The sequence below is a fragment of the Dermacentor andersoni genome, chromosome 5 (assembly GCF_023375885.2).
Source record: "Dermacentor andersoni chromosome 5, qqDerAnde1_hic_scaffold, whole genome shotgun sequence".
NCBI classification, from domain to species: domain Eukaryota; kingdom Metazoa; phylum Arthropoda; class Arachnida; order Ixodida; family Ixodidae; genus Dermacentor; species Dermacentor andersoni.
This window is the reverse complement of record NC_092818.1, coordinates 143,172,796-143,191,059: the sequence shown is the minus strand read 5'-3', so window position 1 is coordinate 143,191,059 and position 18,264 is coordinate 143,172,796. Positions and strand designations below refer to the sequence as shown.

Genomic DNA, 18,264 nt, shown 5'->3' with positions numbered 1-18,264 from the left:
TAAAAATGTGCCGCGAAAATTTTTGGTGTTGCCATTTCCTTTTTTCTTTTTAATGACCTCGTGCTTCGCTCCGTCTCCAATTATGCACAGATGACTCTGTATAAACGCATCTTAAGTACTGGCACCCATAACATATGACGTTAAATACTCAGCGTAGCTTAGTCGTCCTGCTTTAAATTAAAATCTCAGAATCATTATAATATTCGCGTTTCGAACTCTCCCCACTCTAAGCTGTGCAAGAAATTCAGTCATCCTACCCGCCGCGGTGGCTTAGCGGTTATGGTGTTGCGCTGCTAAGTACGCGGTCGCAGGATCAAATCCCGGTGGCGGCGGCCGCATTTCGATGGGGCGAAATGCGAAAACTCCCGTGTGCCGTGCATTGGGGTAACGTTAAAGATCCCGTGGTGGTCAAAATTAATCCGGGGTCCTCCACTGCGGCGTGCCTCATAATCAAGTCGTGGCTTTGGCACGTAAAAGGCCACAGTTCACTCAATTCAACCTTGCAGAAAATCAGCGCACGACAGCGGCGTGATAAAAACGCTCTATCCCTGGGACACGCATTCCTCGCTGGAAGCGGCGATTACAGGTCAGCATTTGCATGCAACCGGGGCGTATGCGCAACTATCAAGGCGATCAATTATTAGACCAACAAGACGGCTAGTTCTTCGGGCATCCGCTGCACCCGCACTTCTCGAGTTGCTGCTCTTCTTTCGCGTGTCGCTCTGAGTTCGAGCACCGTAAGATCGACAATTTCATATACATTGATTGAAATTGATTTAAAGCGCGAGCAACGCTGGCAAGAATGTAAGCCAAAGTCTCAGCTTAAATAGCGACCTAAGCTCAGTCTTTTGAGCCGTGGAAGCCAGAAAGAATTTGCAGTACAAAGCCGTGCCACCTTCCCCCCCCCCCCCCCCTCCCTCCTCCGGGCAGCGTCCTTCGAAGTCCGTAGTTACTTTCGGGCATTAAACCGGATAATCTTGATCTCTTCGCCTATTACATCACCAAAACAAAGCGATGGCATACACTACATCTGCGTATATACCCATGTGTGCATATTTGATACTCCTATTTGACAGCTGTACGCATACACAGGCTTTCGCTTTGCTACTGTAGTGTGTTCAATTTCTGCTCAAGCCTTACCGAATTAATTTCCTTCGTTGAACGTTTATATAAATCCGCTTGACAATCAAGGCCGACTTACCACACTCGATTAAGGCTTGCGTGGGGCTAGTTCGATATCATACTTGCGCTTAAAAAGCAGCGCTGCAAAGGTTCAACTTTGCAGCGCTGCTTTTTAAGCACAAGTATCACTATGCTCCTTGAATTGAAACCAGTGATAGCGGTCTCTCTCTCTCTCTCTCTCTCTCCCCACACATGTACACACACACAAAAGCAGTTGTTCAATCTATATGAATTTTAATCTACCGTTCTTTTGGCGTTCTCTATATCCGCCCAGACGCTTTTATGGTTGACATCCCTACCTTCTCATACGTTGTTGTGGATTGTCTCAAGGTGCATAGCCGTCATCTTTTCCGCGTTCTCAATCATCACTTGGCGTTCTTTCCTTCGCTGAGACCTCGTGACACATTTGCTGAAGTTATCATCACCCACACTATCACCAGGATACGCGCCAGCACCAAGCCCTTCATTCCTGTTGTGTTGTCTCCAACAGCCTCAACTGCGCCTAATTATTTATCAAATTTGATCAAATTTGCTTTTCTTCGGTATTTCTGACGATGCTTCAGAGTCGTGGTCTTCTGCCGAGGAAAAGGTTATAGCTCTCTGCACGAATCATCTTGGTATCAATCTGCAATCTTCACAAATTGAACGCGCCCACCGCCTAGGCCAGTATCATGAAGATAAACGTAGGCCTATCATAGCTAAATTTACCTCCTTTAAAGACAGGCAAGGTGTTTTCGAACAGGGCTACAAATTTAAGGACACTGGTTTTGCCGTGCGTGAGGATTTTTCCCTTCGAACACGCATTGCCAGGAAAAATCTTCTTGACTATGCTAAATATAAAAAGACACCATTCAAGCTTAACGTTGATAAATTGAGGATTGATAAACAGGTATACATGTATGATTCTGCTTCAAACACTGTGATACAGACTTCCAGATAGCTCAACCGTGACCCGGAAACCCGTCCACAGGATATTAGTACGCGAGCTTCAAATGCTTGCAGGCGACCATCGGAGCTTAAAGTATTATTCACTAATATTCGTAACATTCTCCCCAAGCGCACTGAACTGTGCTCTCACTTAGAAAGCAATGGTACTGACATGTTATTATTAACAGAAACTTGGCTTAACTCACACGTTGCTGATCACGAAGTTTTATTTCACACTGATGATTACATCATTCACCGGAATGATCGGACCAATTGTAGGCGTGGTGGCGTCTTAGTCGCCATTAAAAGACAGATCGAACATTTTCATGTTAATGTTTTCTCCCCACTGGTAAGCTTGTGGGTTTGTATTCCTTCACTAGCGCACAAGTGCCTACTTGGGGTATGTTACAAAGCACCAGATCATACGAGCTCGTTCATTTCAGGCTTAACCGATAACCTTAGTGCAATTAAACAGAAATTCCAAACAGCTCATATCTTCCTTTTGGGTGACTTTAACTATCCTGACATCGACTGGAAAAACGTAACATCCAGTTCTACCGACTCTAATGAATTCACAAAGCTTAGGCTAGATTTCTCATTTGTCCAGATAGTGAATCAACCTACCCGCGGTGATAACATCTTGAATTTGATCCTTACGACTCCTCCCGTGTATGTCAGCCCAGTGTCTTTTAGTGAAGGATTTAGTGACGATCTCCTTCTCGAATTCACAATTACTCGGTCTTTTTATCAGCGTACCACAAGAGCCAAACAAATTTTAGATTATAAAACAGGTAACTACGATGCCATCAATCTCGGTTTAGAAAACTTTTGCCGCACATATATTCCTACTTTTTCTGGCAGACTAGTCAACGAAAACTGGACTTTATTTAAAGAAGTTAACAGAGCTTGTTCATTCTTACATACCGCGAATTTCCTTCCGGGTTAATATATGAACGCCTTGGTTTCACCGGTCTTTGCGCACGCTAAAGAATAAAAAGAAACGTTTATTGAGGAAAGCAGAACAATTAAGAACCCCACAATCATGGCTCACCCACAAAACAGCCGATCAACAATACTGTCAAGCTGTACGCAAAGCTAAACACACGTTCTATTCATGTGATCTTAAATCTCTTATCAGGAATAACCCGTCAAAATTCTGGAAGACCATATCAACGAAAAACAAGAATGCTCACATCTCACTACAAGATCACGTCGGGGCGCCCATAAATAAACAAGAGTGCCCGTTTGTTTTTAATATTTTGTTTAGATCTGTCTTTACTAAAGAAGACCATTCTAGAATCCCACAGCTAACCGATGACCACTATCAGTACATGGAACCTATAAACGTGACTGCTACTGGTATTGCATCATTAATTAATAACCTCAAGTTCAACTTGCTGTGGCATTGACGGCATAAATACCAAAATCCCTAAGAACACCGTAAATCATTCTAGCGTTCTCCTCTGTAACGTATTCGAGCAATCATTGCCTACCGGGGACATACCTGATGATTGGAAAATCGCTAAATTTATTCCCATTTTTAAAGCTGGTGATAGAAATCATGTCTGTAACTATCGCCCTATGTCTCTAACCTGTATCGCATGCAGACTTCTTGAACACATCGTCGCATCAGGCATCGCGCATTACCTTGAACGCAATAACTTCTTTTTCCCAAACCAGGGGCCCTATAACGTAAAACTATTCCAATATGTTTCTATTCCAATCTCTTGACGTCAAATTTGCGTAACCACCAACGCAAGCACCGGGCGGTCAACCGCAGGGTTGTCTGAACAGACCAATCAAACGCTCTTTTCGTTCATAGGAGGTCACTTTTGTTTGCTTGAAAAACGAATAACATTGCCTACACTGAGCGGCTTGTCGTATCTAATTGGCTGACAAGAGGCGAGGAGAAAGCTCAAGTGGGGACGGATTCGATGGGGCCGAGCCACTGCACTGAAAGTCGATAACCGGATGAAGAGGGCGGTGGCGGCGTCTACGATTGGTCGACTTTCCCTTATTTAGCTTGCGGTGGCTGGTCGAAAATCGCGGCGGCATGCAACGGGAGCTCAAGAATGACGCTAAAACGGACCCTCAGCAAAGAAGAGTTGGCAGAATGAGGGGGTAAACGTGCCGAAAGTGCTCGAAAACGTTACACGACCACGCAAGAAGTTTTATTATACGCAAATACACCCATGCCCTCCGGCAAGTGCGAGTAGCCAGCGTCTGAGCGATCGGCGGCAGCCATCTTTTATTCCTTTCGGAACGGGGCAGCCTGCGGCTATTCCGAAGAAAATTCAGTTTTGTTCGGCATATTAATGCATCTTTATCGCGTACACGTCACTTTGACGCGGTGAGTTCTTGCGGTTTTGTGACGTCGCGTGACAGGCAGGTGAAGTGGGTGCAGCCCGAAAGCTTTTTACCAATAGCCGAGGGTTAATGGCGAAAAGGGGTCGAATCAGAAATAACTGTTTTTCTTTTTTCTGTCAAGCCATGCATAATCAGTGTGTACACATCATATCAGATGGGGAGGTATCGCGGTTTTCGTGACGTCGCGTGACAGACAAGTGAAGTGGGGGTGGTCGAAAAATGTTTTTGACCAATCGCGGAGGGCTGATAGCAGAATTGGAATAGAAAAGTTTGGAATAGTTTTACGTTATAGCGCCCCAGCATAGATTTAGGAAGGGATATTCGTGTGACACGCAGTTAATAGAATTCACCAGCGAACTTTTTTCTAACATGGATGAAGGCTTCCTGACTGACTGTATTTTTCTTGACTACTCCAATACTGATCACGTTCCACACTCCCGCCTAATAGCTAAACTATCGTCGTTGCACTTACATTCTTCAACGATCTCATGGTTGCGTAATTTCCTGTCATTTAGTAAGCAGTTCACCGTCGTTGACGGATATTCATCCGATTTAACTGACGTCTCCTCCAGTGTTCCCCAGGGCAGCGTCTTGGGTCCATTACTGTTTTTAATCTACATCAATGACCTACCGTCTAACATTACTTCAACCATTAGACTTTTCGCAGACGACTGCATAATATATCGGAAAATCAGCTCACGCTCTGAATACCTTGAACTTCAGAACGACTTAGATCAAATCACTAATTGGTGCACATCGTGGCAAATGACGCTGAATCCTGACAAATGCGGAACCGTGAATTTTACCCGCAACAAGACGCCTTCAGCCTTCCCATACGCACTAAATTCTAACCCTTGTGCGCATGCGACTTCATACAAGTACCATGGCGTATATCTTACTGTCAATCTTTGCTGGAAGACTCACAATAATAACATGGCCACCAAAGCATCGCGTACTCTTGGCTATCTGAAATGTAATCTTCGAGATGCCCCATTCACCACTCGAAAACTAGCCTATCAGACTTTTGTTCGTCCTCAACTTGAATTCGCCTCGCCCATATGGCCACCGCATCCAGCTTATCTAATACAATCACTAGAACGAATTCAGAACCACGCGGTACGTTTTATAACCACGAAATATGACCGACAGACTAGCATTACTACCCTGAAGTTCTCGCTATCACTCCTGACACTAGAGCTGCGAAGGAAGGTCGCTTTGCTCTGTCTTTCCCACAAAATAATTCATAGTCAGCATCCTGCTACCCTTACCCTTACCGAACCACATCGTACATCCCGTCGTCTTTGTAATAGCCACAGCTTTAGGCGCATACTTGGCCGAATCACGGCTTTTAATTCATCAGCGCTTCCGCGTGCCATAAGCTACTGGAATGATCTTCGTGATCGCATCGTTGCCATTCATGACTCCGCAGTCTTCAAAGACCAAGTACTACCCTGTTCTTTTTTAGCTGTTTTATTCACTGCCTTGTACTTTGTTAGTCACCCTTTTAGCCGCCATTTCAATGTTCCTTCAGAGATTGCATGTACTGTGCAATATTTTTCTGGCCTTATATTTGTAGCTTTATACTTGTCATTACTTCTCTGCGTCCTGTGAAACGGTTACCCATTGTATAATGATGCAAGAGCTGCTTTCTTTGTGTCCTTCATTTTCTGTACATTCCCCCCTCACACAATACTCCTATTTGGAGCCTGTGAGTATTTTGAATAAAAATTAAAAAAAATATTTCGGGTGTAAAGCAGAAGACCAATTACCCAAAAATAGTTCTGAAACAGATGTCGCTGCTATTATTGAATGAGACACACGGGGACCAAATACACATCTATACGATGGTTTGGTCTCATCTACCAACTGATCAGGTGCCGCTGTAGTTCCGGCTAAGAAAACTAAAATAAATATCAAACAATCACACATGACGACATCAACGGTGGCAGAGCTCGCTGCCCTGCGTGCTGCTGTCAAATATCCCCTGCAAGAGGCACCTCAGAAATGGGTGATCTTTTGCGACTCTAAGGCAGCACTTCAGAGTCTGCATTCTGCCCTGTCATAGGACTCACGAGCAGCTGACATATGAAATAAGAGAAGTCCACCATCAATCTCCCGCTAAAGGGCATGAGAGAGAGAGAGAGAGAGAAAGAGAACAAGGATAGGAAAGGCAGGGAGGTCAACCAGAAGAGCATCCGGTTTGCTACCCTACACTGAGGGTGGGGGAAAGGGGAATAGAAAGAGGAAAAAATTGAGAGAGTAAGCACTGAGTGCGTGTGGGACGGACACTATACAAAGGGACACTATAAACGGTCTCTTAAGCCGGTGCACTTCAAGTATTGTACTAGTGCAGCAATCGCTTTTCGAGCCCGTGACGGGTGTGGCCATGGTCCGAGTATCCTTGACTCGGTGAACGGTCTCGAGTCCAGTCGGTGTAAAGTTGCCCGCAGAGAGAGGCGTTGGACATCGTAGCGAGGGCACGTACACAATAGGTGCTCGATGGTTTCCTCGCACCCACAGGAGTCGCACATCGGGCTCTCGGCCATTCCCAAACAATAGGAGTACGCGTTCGTGAACGCCACTCCCAGCCACAAGCGGCACAGCAAGGTTGTTTCGCCGGTGGAAAGGCTAGATGGCAGTTGTAGCCGTAGAGTGGGGTCCAGTTTATGTAATCGGCATGAAGTTATACTACAGTGGCTACCTGGACATACCCGCATTGCTGATAATGTGGTAATGACCTCGCCGACGAAGCCGCCTGGTCTGCCCATCTGGAAGCTCGACCAGTTCCAATCCCCTTATCCAAAGCCAACGCTGCAAGAAAGCTTCATATCATGGCTAAAGCTATTATTAAAGCTACAAGTACCATCAAAAGTTTGCCGCTCTGAGGCGACAGTATTGTGCCGCCTCTGGATCGGGGTGGCATTTACGAAAGCCTACTCGTTCCGCATTGGAATGGGGGATATGCCTACAGAAACGATTGAACACATCCTGTTTGTCTGTCCCAGTACGACCTCGAGCGCGAAGTTCTCCGGAGAGCACTTAACCAGCTCGACTTTAGACCATTTTCGGAAAGAAAGATCCTTGGACCCTGGCCGTACACATCGATGGCACAGAAAGCCATGAAAGTGTTGCACTACCTGAAGTCGAGAGGTTTTGGCAACCGTTGTAGACTAGGTGTGAACCTTTAAAAGTTCGCGAAACTGTGCTCTCTCTCTCTCTCTCTCTCTATTTATCCTCATACAACTCCCCCCATTGCAGGGTAGCGAACCGGACGTGCGTCCGGTTAGCCTCCCTGCCTTTCCTCTCTTCTATTTTTTTTCTCTCTCTATCCGTGCCTTCTCCCTTTATTTTCTCCTCCTTTCCTGGCAAGATACACGACCACGGAAGCTCAATCAGACATTCTCTCGGTGTGGGGCCATTAGTGTCAACAAAATTCACTTCCGGGTTCGTAATTTTTTTCTTCTTTACTCTAGCCATCGACCGAGTACAGTCCAACTGCAAATCTTGTTCTTTCCAGCATTATTAAATGACCAGTCGTGTTCGACCATCACGGCCGACGAAACGAAATAAAATTTCCGTTAAGCGCTTGATCCTACGTAGCTGTTTTGGGATCTAATTCATTTATACCAAAAGCATGTCATGGTTAGAAGAAAGTCCGCTAGTACACGCTATCCGGCGTTGTTTTGTGTTTAATGTAATTTATCTGGCGTCATTAATTTCGAGGCTTGACGCAATTACCCGCTTAGAGATGTACTCTTCGCCGCCAAACATCATCGAGCGGATAAAAGGGAATTTCTGATATCCCTCAATATTTCAAAAAGGAAGGCGCAGACGAAGAAATTATGGACTTGCCAGTCAATTACTGAAAGCTCCAACATTTTAAAACCAAAAGTAGATCGAAGTGCTGAGCTCGATCGTTAAAATGAATGAACTTGGTTTGTTGCACTCATGTTCTTACTCCACACCGCTGCGCCGGGAATCCTAATGCTGTCGACAGGGTTCGAAACATCCGTAGAGAAGCAATTATGAATTATGTGAGTTTGACTTATCATACTTGAAAAAAAAAGAAAGAAAACAGATTCGTATTTCCGTGCAAAATACGCAATGATTAATTTTTGCACACGTCTTCCACACGGCAAAATCTTCCATTCAAAACAAGTACAAATACTGTACAGATACGGACTTCCTACATGGAGTCGAAAACCAACTATTTCCCTGCTTCTAAAAGCAGAGACAAAAAGAAATGAAACGTAGAGTGTAGGGAGAAAAGAAAAGTGACTTATTTCTTTCACAATTCCTGCTCATACCGTTTCCACTTTGTGAAATAAGCAACCTATAAGTACTACTAATTGAATTCAAGTGTGCAGCTCGTTACTACAAAAAAATTTAACATCAGCAGACTTCCTTGCTGATTTACGAAGGGCATTGAAAGCGGCCTTTTAAAACATATTGTAAGTTACAGTGAGAGCAGAAAGAATTAAAAAAAAGGACATTATGTGGTTTGACATGCCGAAACCACGATATTGATTGAGGTACGTCATACTGGTTAACTCCGGGTGAATTTTGACCGCCTGGGTCCCTCTGACCTTCACCCACATGCACGATACACGGACGTTCTTGCAGTTCGCCCTCAACGAAATGCGGCCACCGTGGTTTCGACTCTAACTCATGACTTCTTGCTTAGCAACTCAACGTTACAGCCACTAAGCCATCACGTAGGGCCGAAGCAGAAACGCTACCAAAAGAAATGACTAAACAACAGAGTAATTTATTGTGCAAGCTCGCGCTCAGAAAGCAAAGCAACACCGAAATGACAACGACAGCGCCAAGCGCAGTGGTCGGTCACCTAACGACTGAATTTTATGCGGTGCTTACACATGTCATCGTACATTCCAGATCAATTGTTGGTGTAGTGGTCGCGTAAATTGGAGATGTTGCAACACTATTCCGGTCGCACAATCTGATTAGACACCTATTCTTCACTATTGAAGAAGCGATAACGTTCACTAGCTTTCGGTTACAGTGAGCGCGCCTTGCACGAAGGCGATAAGCTCAAGAAAAACAAACCGCGCAACACAGCTACGGAGGGACACATACAACATGACGGGTGATAGTAGTGTGACACCCGAACTGGCCGAAACCAATATTCTGCTTGAGTGGTAATCTGATAACTACGAATATTGCTTGAAACCCATCACCAGCAAGAGTAAAAAAATGTGCACGTCGGAAGAAGTATTACTTTTTTTTACAATTCCAGGCTGGCTTTATTAATTTAATAAATAAAGAATGGGCACGTCGAAAGATGTATTACTATTAGTTTTTTACAGCAAAAGCTGTATATGACTAACCTTCCGTAGTTTTTTCGGTGTCTGTCAACAGAAATAAATCATCATGTGGGCCGATCCTGGTGATAGTGCAGAAAGGGTCCGAGCTCAATGGCACGTACCCCTGTGGGCTCGGGATCATGCGGGCCGATCCTGGTGAATGTGCAGAAAGGGCCCAAGCTCGAACGGACATACCTCTGTGGGCTCGAGGACATGTAACGTGCCCTTGAACTACCCTTGTCACCCGTGGGAGCCAAAGAGGTGCCAGGCACAAGGGTGAGGATGTAGTTTTTTCGGCGTCCGGCAACAGAAAAGGACTTAGTTTTCTAACAAACCCATACGGGTGCAGTGCGGCGGCGCGGATGACAAAATGCAGAGCAGATTAGAACACTCGCCGTGATCAACAGCGGGATGTCAAGGTTATCGTAGTATACAAGCAGAAGTATCGGCGCTAAAAACAGCTACGTTATCGATGGGGCGGACACGTGTAGTTCGCACACCCGAAGAACAACTTGCGTACGAGGAGCACCGGAGGGAACATCAACGAGAACGTAAACAGCGCCGGCGCGAAACGACCACCGACGAAGAACGTACCTGCGATGCTGAACGAAAACGACAATCGCGAGCCCTGGCACCTCCGAACGAGCAACGACGCCAGACTCACAACACATAAAATGACACCCATTCCACTCCGTGAAGATGGAATGGCAGCGAAAGCACTTGGCTTTTTGTTTGAGAGCTTTGACTGTCGTCAGCTTTCGCTGCCATTCCATCTTCACAGAGTGGAAAGTTGTCATTTTTTTACGATTCCAGGCAGGCTTTATTAATTGTAATAACCCCGTATATGCCCGAATCGTTGTCCTCCTGTTCATCGAAGACGCGATTGTTCACTGAATGTTGCTTAAGCCCGATTGGTTTCTTCCGCTGAACTTACGTATTACTACACCTCTGTTATTTCTTTGTTGCAGTTGAGATTCTATTCTTTCAGGCCGTTGTGAGGACGCATATAGAATGGTTACTGTTCACGGGAATTCTAACCGCTTCTGACAATCTTCGCTTCACCTCATGTTGACTCCCCATTATATTTTTGACCTTTATTGGGCCAGGCGCGATGACATTCTGTTGCTAAACACGAAGTTGTTAGTTCGATTCCCGGTTCCGGCGGCCGCATTTCGGTAGGGGAGGGAAGCAAAAGCGCTCGAATATCAAGATGTGGGTGCTTGTCGGAGACTGACTACCATGTGGTCAAAATTAATCAGGAGCCTGCCTACTACACAAACGCGTCCTTCGTTATGGGATACTGGGTTTGGGGCATGAAACACTCTATAGTTTACCATAATATTGTTTTAATACACTTTTACGAAGGCTTCATTAGTGGTTCGAATACACTCTGGGCCAGACGGGCAAGGGCATTCTATTTCGATAAATCGTGCCCATCATCCTATCTCAGACCAACAACCTTCGGCTTTCGGCAGCAGCTCACTTCGGCCAATAATGGTTGCACGGAAAGGAACAAAAGAGAATCCATTGTCTTTTAACCGACCAAGTAACGCTAACTTGCTCGTTAACGCGTATTGTGTGTGGAGCACAAAACTTCGCCTAACCCAACGTGAATAAAGGCGATGAAACGTGTCTCTTCGTGTCGGAACTCCGGCTGTCTACTCGCCAACACTTCGGGCGCCCGTTTCTTAGAGACCCCGTGGAGAGTTGGACGACAATGCACAAAGTCGATTCCCTTTAGAATCTTGAGTGTCGCGCCCATGCTCCAGATGGGGCGAGACGCGCGCAGCGTTAAGGCAGGGCGCGTGAGCAGGGGCTTCGATAAACCCCAGAAATAGAGGCGCGAAGTGGTCGTCTCTTTCATGGCGCATATCGCCATCGGCCGGGCGTTCTCGTAATTAAAATGTCGCTCGTCGACAACGCGCGCACACGTAAGCACATAGATTAATGGAGCTAGAGAGAGAGGGGGGAGACACATAGGGGGATCGAGGGGGGAGAGAGTGAGAGTTGGTGACGTAGAAAGGCGCGTCTGGTCGAGAATCTCGCGCACGCAGCGAGATGTGGTGATTCCGCGCGCAATTCTCGTCACCAGTTTGTTCGCCTTTGTTCGTTTGGGTTGTTTGTTTTGCAAATCGAGAGGACGCGCGGCGGCGCGAAAAGCCGACGCTGCATCGATTACCGTAGGAGGGGAGAGGCGCGTCTTGCTCGGACAAATATCATCGCCCCGTTAATTTGCACGCGCCAAAGCACGGGACGACATCTGGGAACGCGACGCGGCCCCTTCGCTCCCCTCCTCTACGAAACCCCCCACCGCCTCCTCACCTTCCCCGAGCTCCCGTTCTGACCCTCGGGGGAGCCAATGAGGCGAGGCCGATCTCTTCGCTCTAATGAAGGCTGATTAAAACTGCGGCCGCCGCCGCCCACCAACTACACACTCCGCGTTTCCTGCCCGTGCATAGACTCCGACGCGAGTGCCACCCTTTATCCTGCACCATCACGTATCTGCGGCTTATTCAGTCGCTCTATGCTGGAAAGGACGCACGTATATGTGGACGCAAATCCGCTGGTACAGATAAAGCAGTTTGACATTGTTAACGGCGGGGCGAGATGGCCAGGTAATTAGTTTCATTCTGGTAGCCTCCACATGCCGGAAGTCGGTGTTTATAGAGGTGGTTTTGTCGCTTATGGTCAGGGCGATTAACGCGGCCGAAATTACCGCGCAGGCTAATCGGCGTTAACCTATACGAGTTTCTCCGCGCGCGCCGAAGTTAGGTTGTAACGAGGGGAGTATTTGTACGTGGGGTGCAGGCGTTTCATAATAATCTGGCAGTGTAGCGGAAGCCACGAGGCACGTTTTGGTGCTCGAGACCACTCTCTTTATACTGAGCTCGAGTTCGAGCAGGCTCCGTTCGCGCGTGGGAGGACACCCGTGTTGACGCATGTACGCAGCCGCGCTATATGTGCATCGACACGACAGTTCTAGCTTCGTGCCATGGTAGAAATAATTGTGGCGTATCGTTTGAAGTTAGGAGGCCACCGAGGGTGTGTTCTGTGGGAGATGGACAGTGCCTAAGACGCCTCTCGGACGCTGGTGAATAAAATCAAATATAATATTACGATACCCCGCGTGTTCAATGTACTATACCACGATTTCAGCGCGAAACGCACTTTCCCTTTGGCACTGGTCACCACCGAATATAAGGAGATGGCTTCAGGCTTTTCGGCCATGTACCGCTTGTCCCAGCTAACGCGAGCCAAGCTGTTCAAGAAAAAAAAAAAGCAAAAAAAAAAGCTAGACATTCAAAAAGAAGGAACACGCTGCGAGATTAAATTATGAGACCCACGGTGTTTGGTTATCAGAGGTCTGACGATCGAACATATATATATATATATATATATATATATATATATATATATATATATATATATATATATATATATATATATATATATATATATATATATATATACAGGGTGTTCCGGCTAACTTTAGCCGGAGTTTAAAAATATGCCGAAGCGCTCCGAGACGACGCGACCAAATGCATGTTGCTAACTTTTGTATGTAGTATGTCACGCTTTATTTTGTATTTCGTTTAATTATATAATTATTCAAGATTAATTAACCAACTTCTCAAGTAACACAATTAAGCAAATAGTTCCAAACTAGGAAGTTGCAGAGCGCTTTCCAAAACGTTGGATTAGACAGTTTCTAACTTTCTATCTACTAAGTATTAGTGCTTTTTCAGTTTACTGCGGATGTCTGCGGAAATAAAGAAGCACCACGTGACATGCCCGCTTGCGCTTGGTGATTGCACTGCTCCCAAGCGTTCCGGGCACAAACAAACAGCATTTAGCCGCTGCGTCAGCTGAACGCTATGATGAACCGCCGCGAGCGAAGCACATCGCTGGAGTAAATCGCACAGCCAACGCATTCGTCACTGCTCTGTCGACCATTAAGCGGCAGCACGCTCTGCTAAATTTTATTTTCGTTTGTACGCAGACACTTTGGGAGCGCTGCAATCACGGCGCTCAAGAGGGTATGTCATGTGGTATTTTTTTCGATGAGGAAAACGAGAAGAAGGTGAAAGCAGGAGCCAACGTTTGGAGAAGTGGACTTGTCTGCCTTGAAAAAGACAAGTCCACTTGTCGAAACATTGGCTCCTGCTTTCACGTTGTTCTCGTTTTGCTCATCGTCTTGAATTTCCCTCTCCCGCCTTCCCCGTGTTTTCCACGATATATTTTTTTGCATTTCGCGGGCATCTGCGGTAACCTAAAAAACACTAATACCTAATAGAAAGAAAGTTAGAAACTGTGTAATCGGGCGTTTTGCAAAGTGCTCTGCCACTGTCTAATTGTAATTTTTTACCTAACTTCGATGCCTCAGCAGCTGGTTAACTAACCTTGACTAACAATGTAATTAAGCAAAATACAAAAGATAGCGGGACACGCTACATACAAAAGTGAGTGACATGCATTTGGTCGCGTCGTCTTAGTGCATAAGCATAAGCATAAGCACGCACGCACGCACGCACGCACGCACGCACGCACGCACGCACGCACGCACACACACACACACACACGCACACACACACACACACACACACACACACACACACACACACACACACACACACACACACACACACACACACACACACACACACACACACACACACACACACACGCACGCACGCACGCACGCACGCACGCACGCACGCGCACGCGCACGCGCACACATGCACGAAGACGTTCAGAACTAATAAGCGAATGATCCTTAAGCGCCTTGAAATTTCCATTGAGTTGAGAGCGTGCTGTGTGGTGCGTGGTACACAGGGCGTTACATGAACAACCCACCGTGGTTGCTCAGTGCTATGGTGTTGGGCTGCTGAGCACGAGGTCGCGGGATCGAAATCCGGCCGCGGCGGCCACATTTCGATGAGGGCGAAATGCGAAAAACCCGTGTACTTAAATTTAGGTGCACGTTGAAGAACCCCAGGTGGTCGAAATTTCCAGAGTCCCCCACTACGGCGTGCCTGATAATCACTAAGTGGCTCTGGCACGTTAAACCCCATAATTTAATTTCTTTACATGAATAATTATGATGCCGTTACCGCGCATACTAGTTGCGGAATTCATGATTACGAACATTACCCGTCTGGGCATCCATCTATGTTCTCTGACAATATAGCAGCGGCGCCAGTGCGCCCTCTACGCAGCGGCAGTGAGACAGCATTGAAAGGGCACGACACCCAGTTTGCGATACGCGAAGAAGCGGAGCAGAAGTTGTGCCGCAAAAATATACGTGGAGTCGGGAAAAAAAAAAGGAAGTGAGGGAAGAGAGCAACGGGGGGGTTTCCTCTGTTCCCAGCCGACAACCTCGCTCGTGGAGTAGGAAGGGAGAAGAGAGAGAGAGTCGAAGTAGGAAGCAAATGAGAACGAGAAAGGAAAGGAGGCTGGCGAGGCGCTCGTTAACGGAGGCCGCCACGCGCCGAGAGAGCACGAGGAAACAGGGTCGCTGATTAATGAAGGTCCTATGTGTCGTTCCTTTTGTTCAGCCCTTCCGAAGCCTCTCGCCTTTTCGACTCCTTTGCTTCCCTTCCTTCCTTCCTTCCTCGTTCGTCTCGACTCGTTTGCTTTGACTGCGACTGCTCGAATTTTCACAAACTGGAGGCGTGCGCGTTCGAGGAGTGTGCAGAGTGTGTCTGTGGGAGGGTGGGGGTGAAAGTGGGGGTTGGAGTCTGCCTCCTACGTTCAGACTCGCCGCTCCGTCCTCCCTGAGCTGTCGCCTCTCGTATCTTGATGCTAGCACTGCTGCAGCCACTGCTGGACGCGCAGTCTGCGACAAAAAAAAAATAGTAAAAAGGGAGGCGGTGGTGAGAGGCGCTCATTGCTAGCGGCCCGTCGTTCACATTTTTTTAAGGTGGAGAATCCTTTTTTCTAGCCCGCGTCGCTTTCCATTCTCCACTTTCCTCGGTCTGTTGTTCATCTCACGCGCGTCGCCGTTGAGTATGCGCTGGCGGCCTTTCGACCGTCGTGCACAGCGATATCGGAGTCTTTGGCTTGCGTACATTTAATTAGAAAGACAATCTCCGCTACACCCTTTTTCTTTCTCATCTGCTATTAATGACAAGAGAATGCAACGAGTTTCGAAGAATGAGTTAAATGCCAATACACTGTCACTTGTTATTATTTTCCCACTGCTGAAAAGAATTCGGGCTGGCCTGGAATGCGACTATCGACCAAGCGCTGAAAACACAGAGCTGCGCATTGATTACTCATTAATGTCGGTGATCTCAACGTCAATTGCACTTCAAGCGAAGCTAGGCCCGCGGCTACATATGCAATGCAGGAAATTATGCGGTGGTATTCGGCGGTATCTGGGCAGGGAGCTTCGTTTTGCACGTTGTATACGCTCAAATGTTTGCCTTTTCTTAAAGAGACGCTAACTGGATTCGCGAAATCTTTATTTCACCAAATAAAGGAGCGCTGCTTCTTATTGGCTGAATGAATGACCATTCCTACTGTGGTGTCGTTAACTGCCTCTCTCTCTCTCTCTCTTTATGTCCCTTTCGCAAGACGTCCGCCTTTCTTATCAGGCGCCTCATGATGGGGATCCATCAGCACTCGCTGTTAGTCTCTCTCTCAAGCCCTGAGAAGCTGAATACTGCGCAGCTTCGGCGTGTTCATATCTTGGCCGTGTGGTGCTTTTCGCAAGAAAGTTATTTTATGTGCAAGTTTGGGTGCGTCATATATCTACAATGAAAAAAAAGGAAGTGGCTGAGGTTCAACGTGTCTTGAACCTAGTTACACGAGCGAAAGCTCTGTTAAGCATGGTTAGACACGGTTCTTCGGTGCTTCTTCCCGGCGAGCTATACAGGCAGGGTGCTCAGACTCGGCCTGGCGCCTGCGGCGAAGAGTTGACGCGCTAAAGCCGCCGCTTGCTTCATCCGTGGCGAGACTGAGCGACCAAGCGTCGGCCAAGCAGCCGTTAAAGGCGCGTTTGTAGTCCGACGTTATCAACGTGCGGGCGAGCGTCGTACGACGCCGCGCGCGTCGGAGCGCTTGGGCAGCATCCCGTTACGTTGGCTGCGCCAGTGCGACGACCCATCGGTCGAAATTTAGACACTGTTGTTCTCGCCAACGCGACGTAACGTGTGCGCGCGTTCACGCTGTGTCGTATTATATTTAGCCCTTTGAACCCTCGCCTAGTCACGTGGTTCAGAGCGGCGAGGCTCGAGCGAGCGCAGCTGCGACGCCTCTCCACAGTGGATCCCATGACGGGACGTCACATCTTCACACTTACGCGCCAGCAGCTGAAGGTCAAACGAGTGCCGAGATTGACCTTGGGAGTTGTACCTCGAGTAGTATCTAAAATCTGTGTCGGCTTCTCCCTATTGTGATAGTGTCCGCTTCCGGGACTGGTGCCCCTAGTGACATCATTCGTGTGCTCGTGACTTGCGTTCGTTAGTACAGTACTAGAAAGACAGACAGAAACTTCTATTTACATATTTAAGATGATGATGGGGACGTAGACAAAAAGCCTTTCACAAGCTTGGAGAGGGTCTTCGCCCCCTCTTGCTTTATATTTATTTATGTTTAATTTATTTCCTGAGTTGTGTATCTGAGATTCTAGAGCATAGCCGGCTCTAGAATTTGTGGTTCCTGCAGCGCAATACTTAATTGCTTCCACTGGGACGGAGAATGCTTACTGGAGAATCCCCACTATATTAATGAGCAGCGTACGTTTACGTTCATTTTATCTGCATTAATGTAAAGCCACTGCGCAGTCAATTGGAGAGTGTGCTTTAGGCTCATGCACTTCACAGGCCGTTCACTTAATGCCTGACCACATCGAAATATATAAGCGTCGATCAACGCAAGAGGCACACCGCGTGAACTATCACCCCGCGTCGCATAACGTGTTCGTCTCTGAGGGGTACCGAGGTTTCGCGACATAGTTACTACCCTAGTTTTGCAGGGCACTCAATGTCAACGGATAAAAGGCACGTCAGCTGTTACTGTCTTGCGAAGGGCGGATTGTACTCGTCAATTGTTTTTTGAAGTAATGGCGATCGATATTAGTGCCAACTTTCTTGCGGCTGGTTTGCTCTTTTGCGCATAAAGAAATAGCGGATGGTCTATCTGTTTCGGAATGGAATTGAATTTTGGCGTCCTACGCGCCAGAACCACGATTTTATTATGAGGCACGCAGATTAATTTTGACCCCCAGCGAATCTTTAACGTACCCCCTGTGCATTTCACCCCCATCGAAATGCGGGCGCCGCGGCCGGGGTTTGATCATGTGACCTCGTGCTTAGCAGCGCAACATCATAGCAGCTAAATCCACCGCGGCGGGTTATCTGTTTCTCAAGCACATTGAAAAAAAATTCCAGACGGAGATTGTGGCGGCGTTCGTATAAGCCTCAGTGATCAGTGCTTAACTCGGCAATAAACATGCACACAA

General features: G+C 47.1%; 1 protein-coding gene across 2 annotated transcripts in view; it reads right to left on the bottom strand.

Annotated features, from left to right (window-relative positions):
- The window catches only part of LOC126531328 (neuronal acetylcholine receptor subunit alpha-10-like), a 354,454-nt gene that overhangs the window by 275,102 nt on the left and 61,088 nt on the right, over nucleotides 1-18,264 (bottom strand). The gene's annotated exons all lie outside the window — the stretch shown is intronic.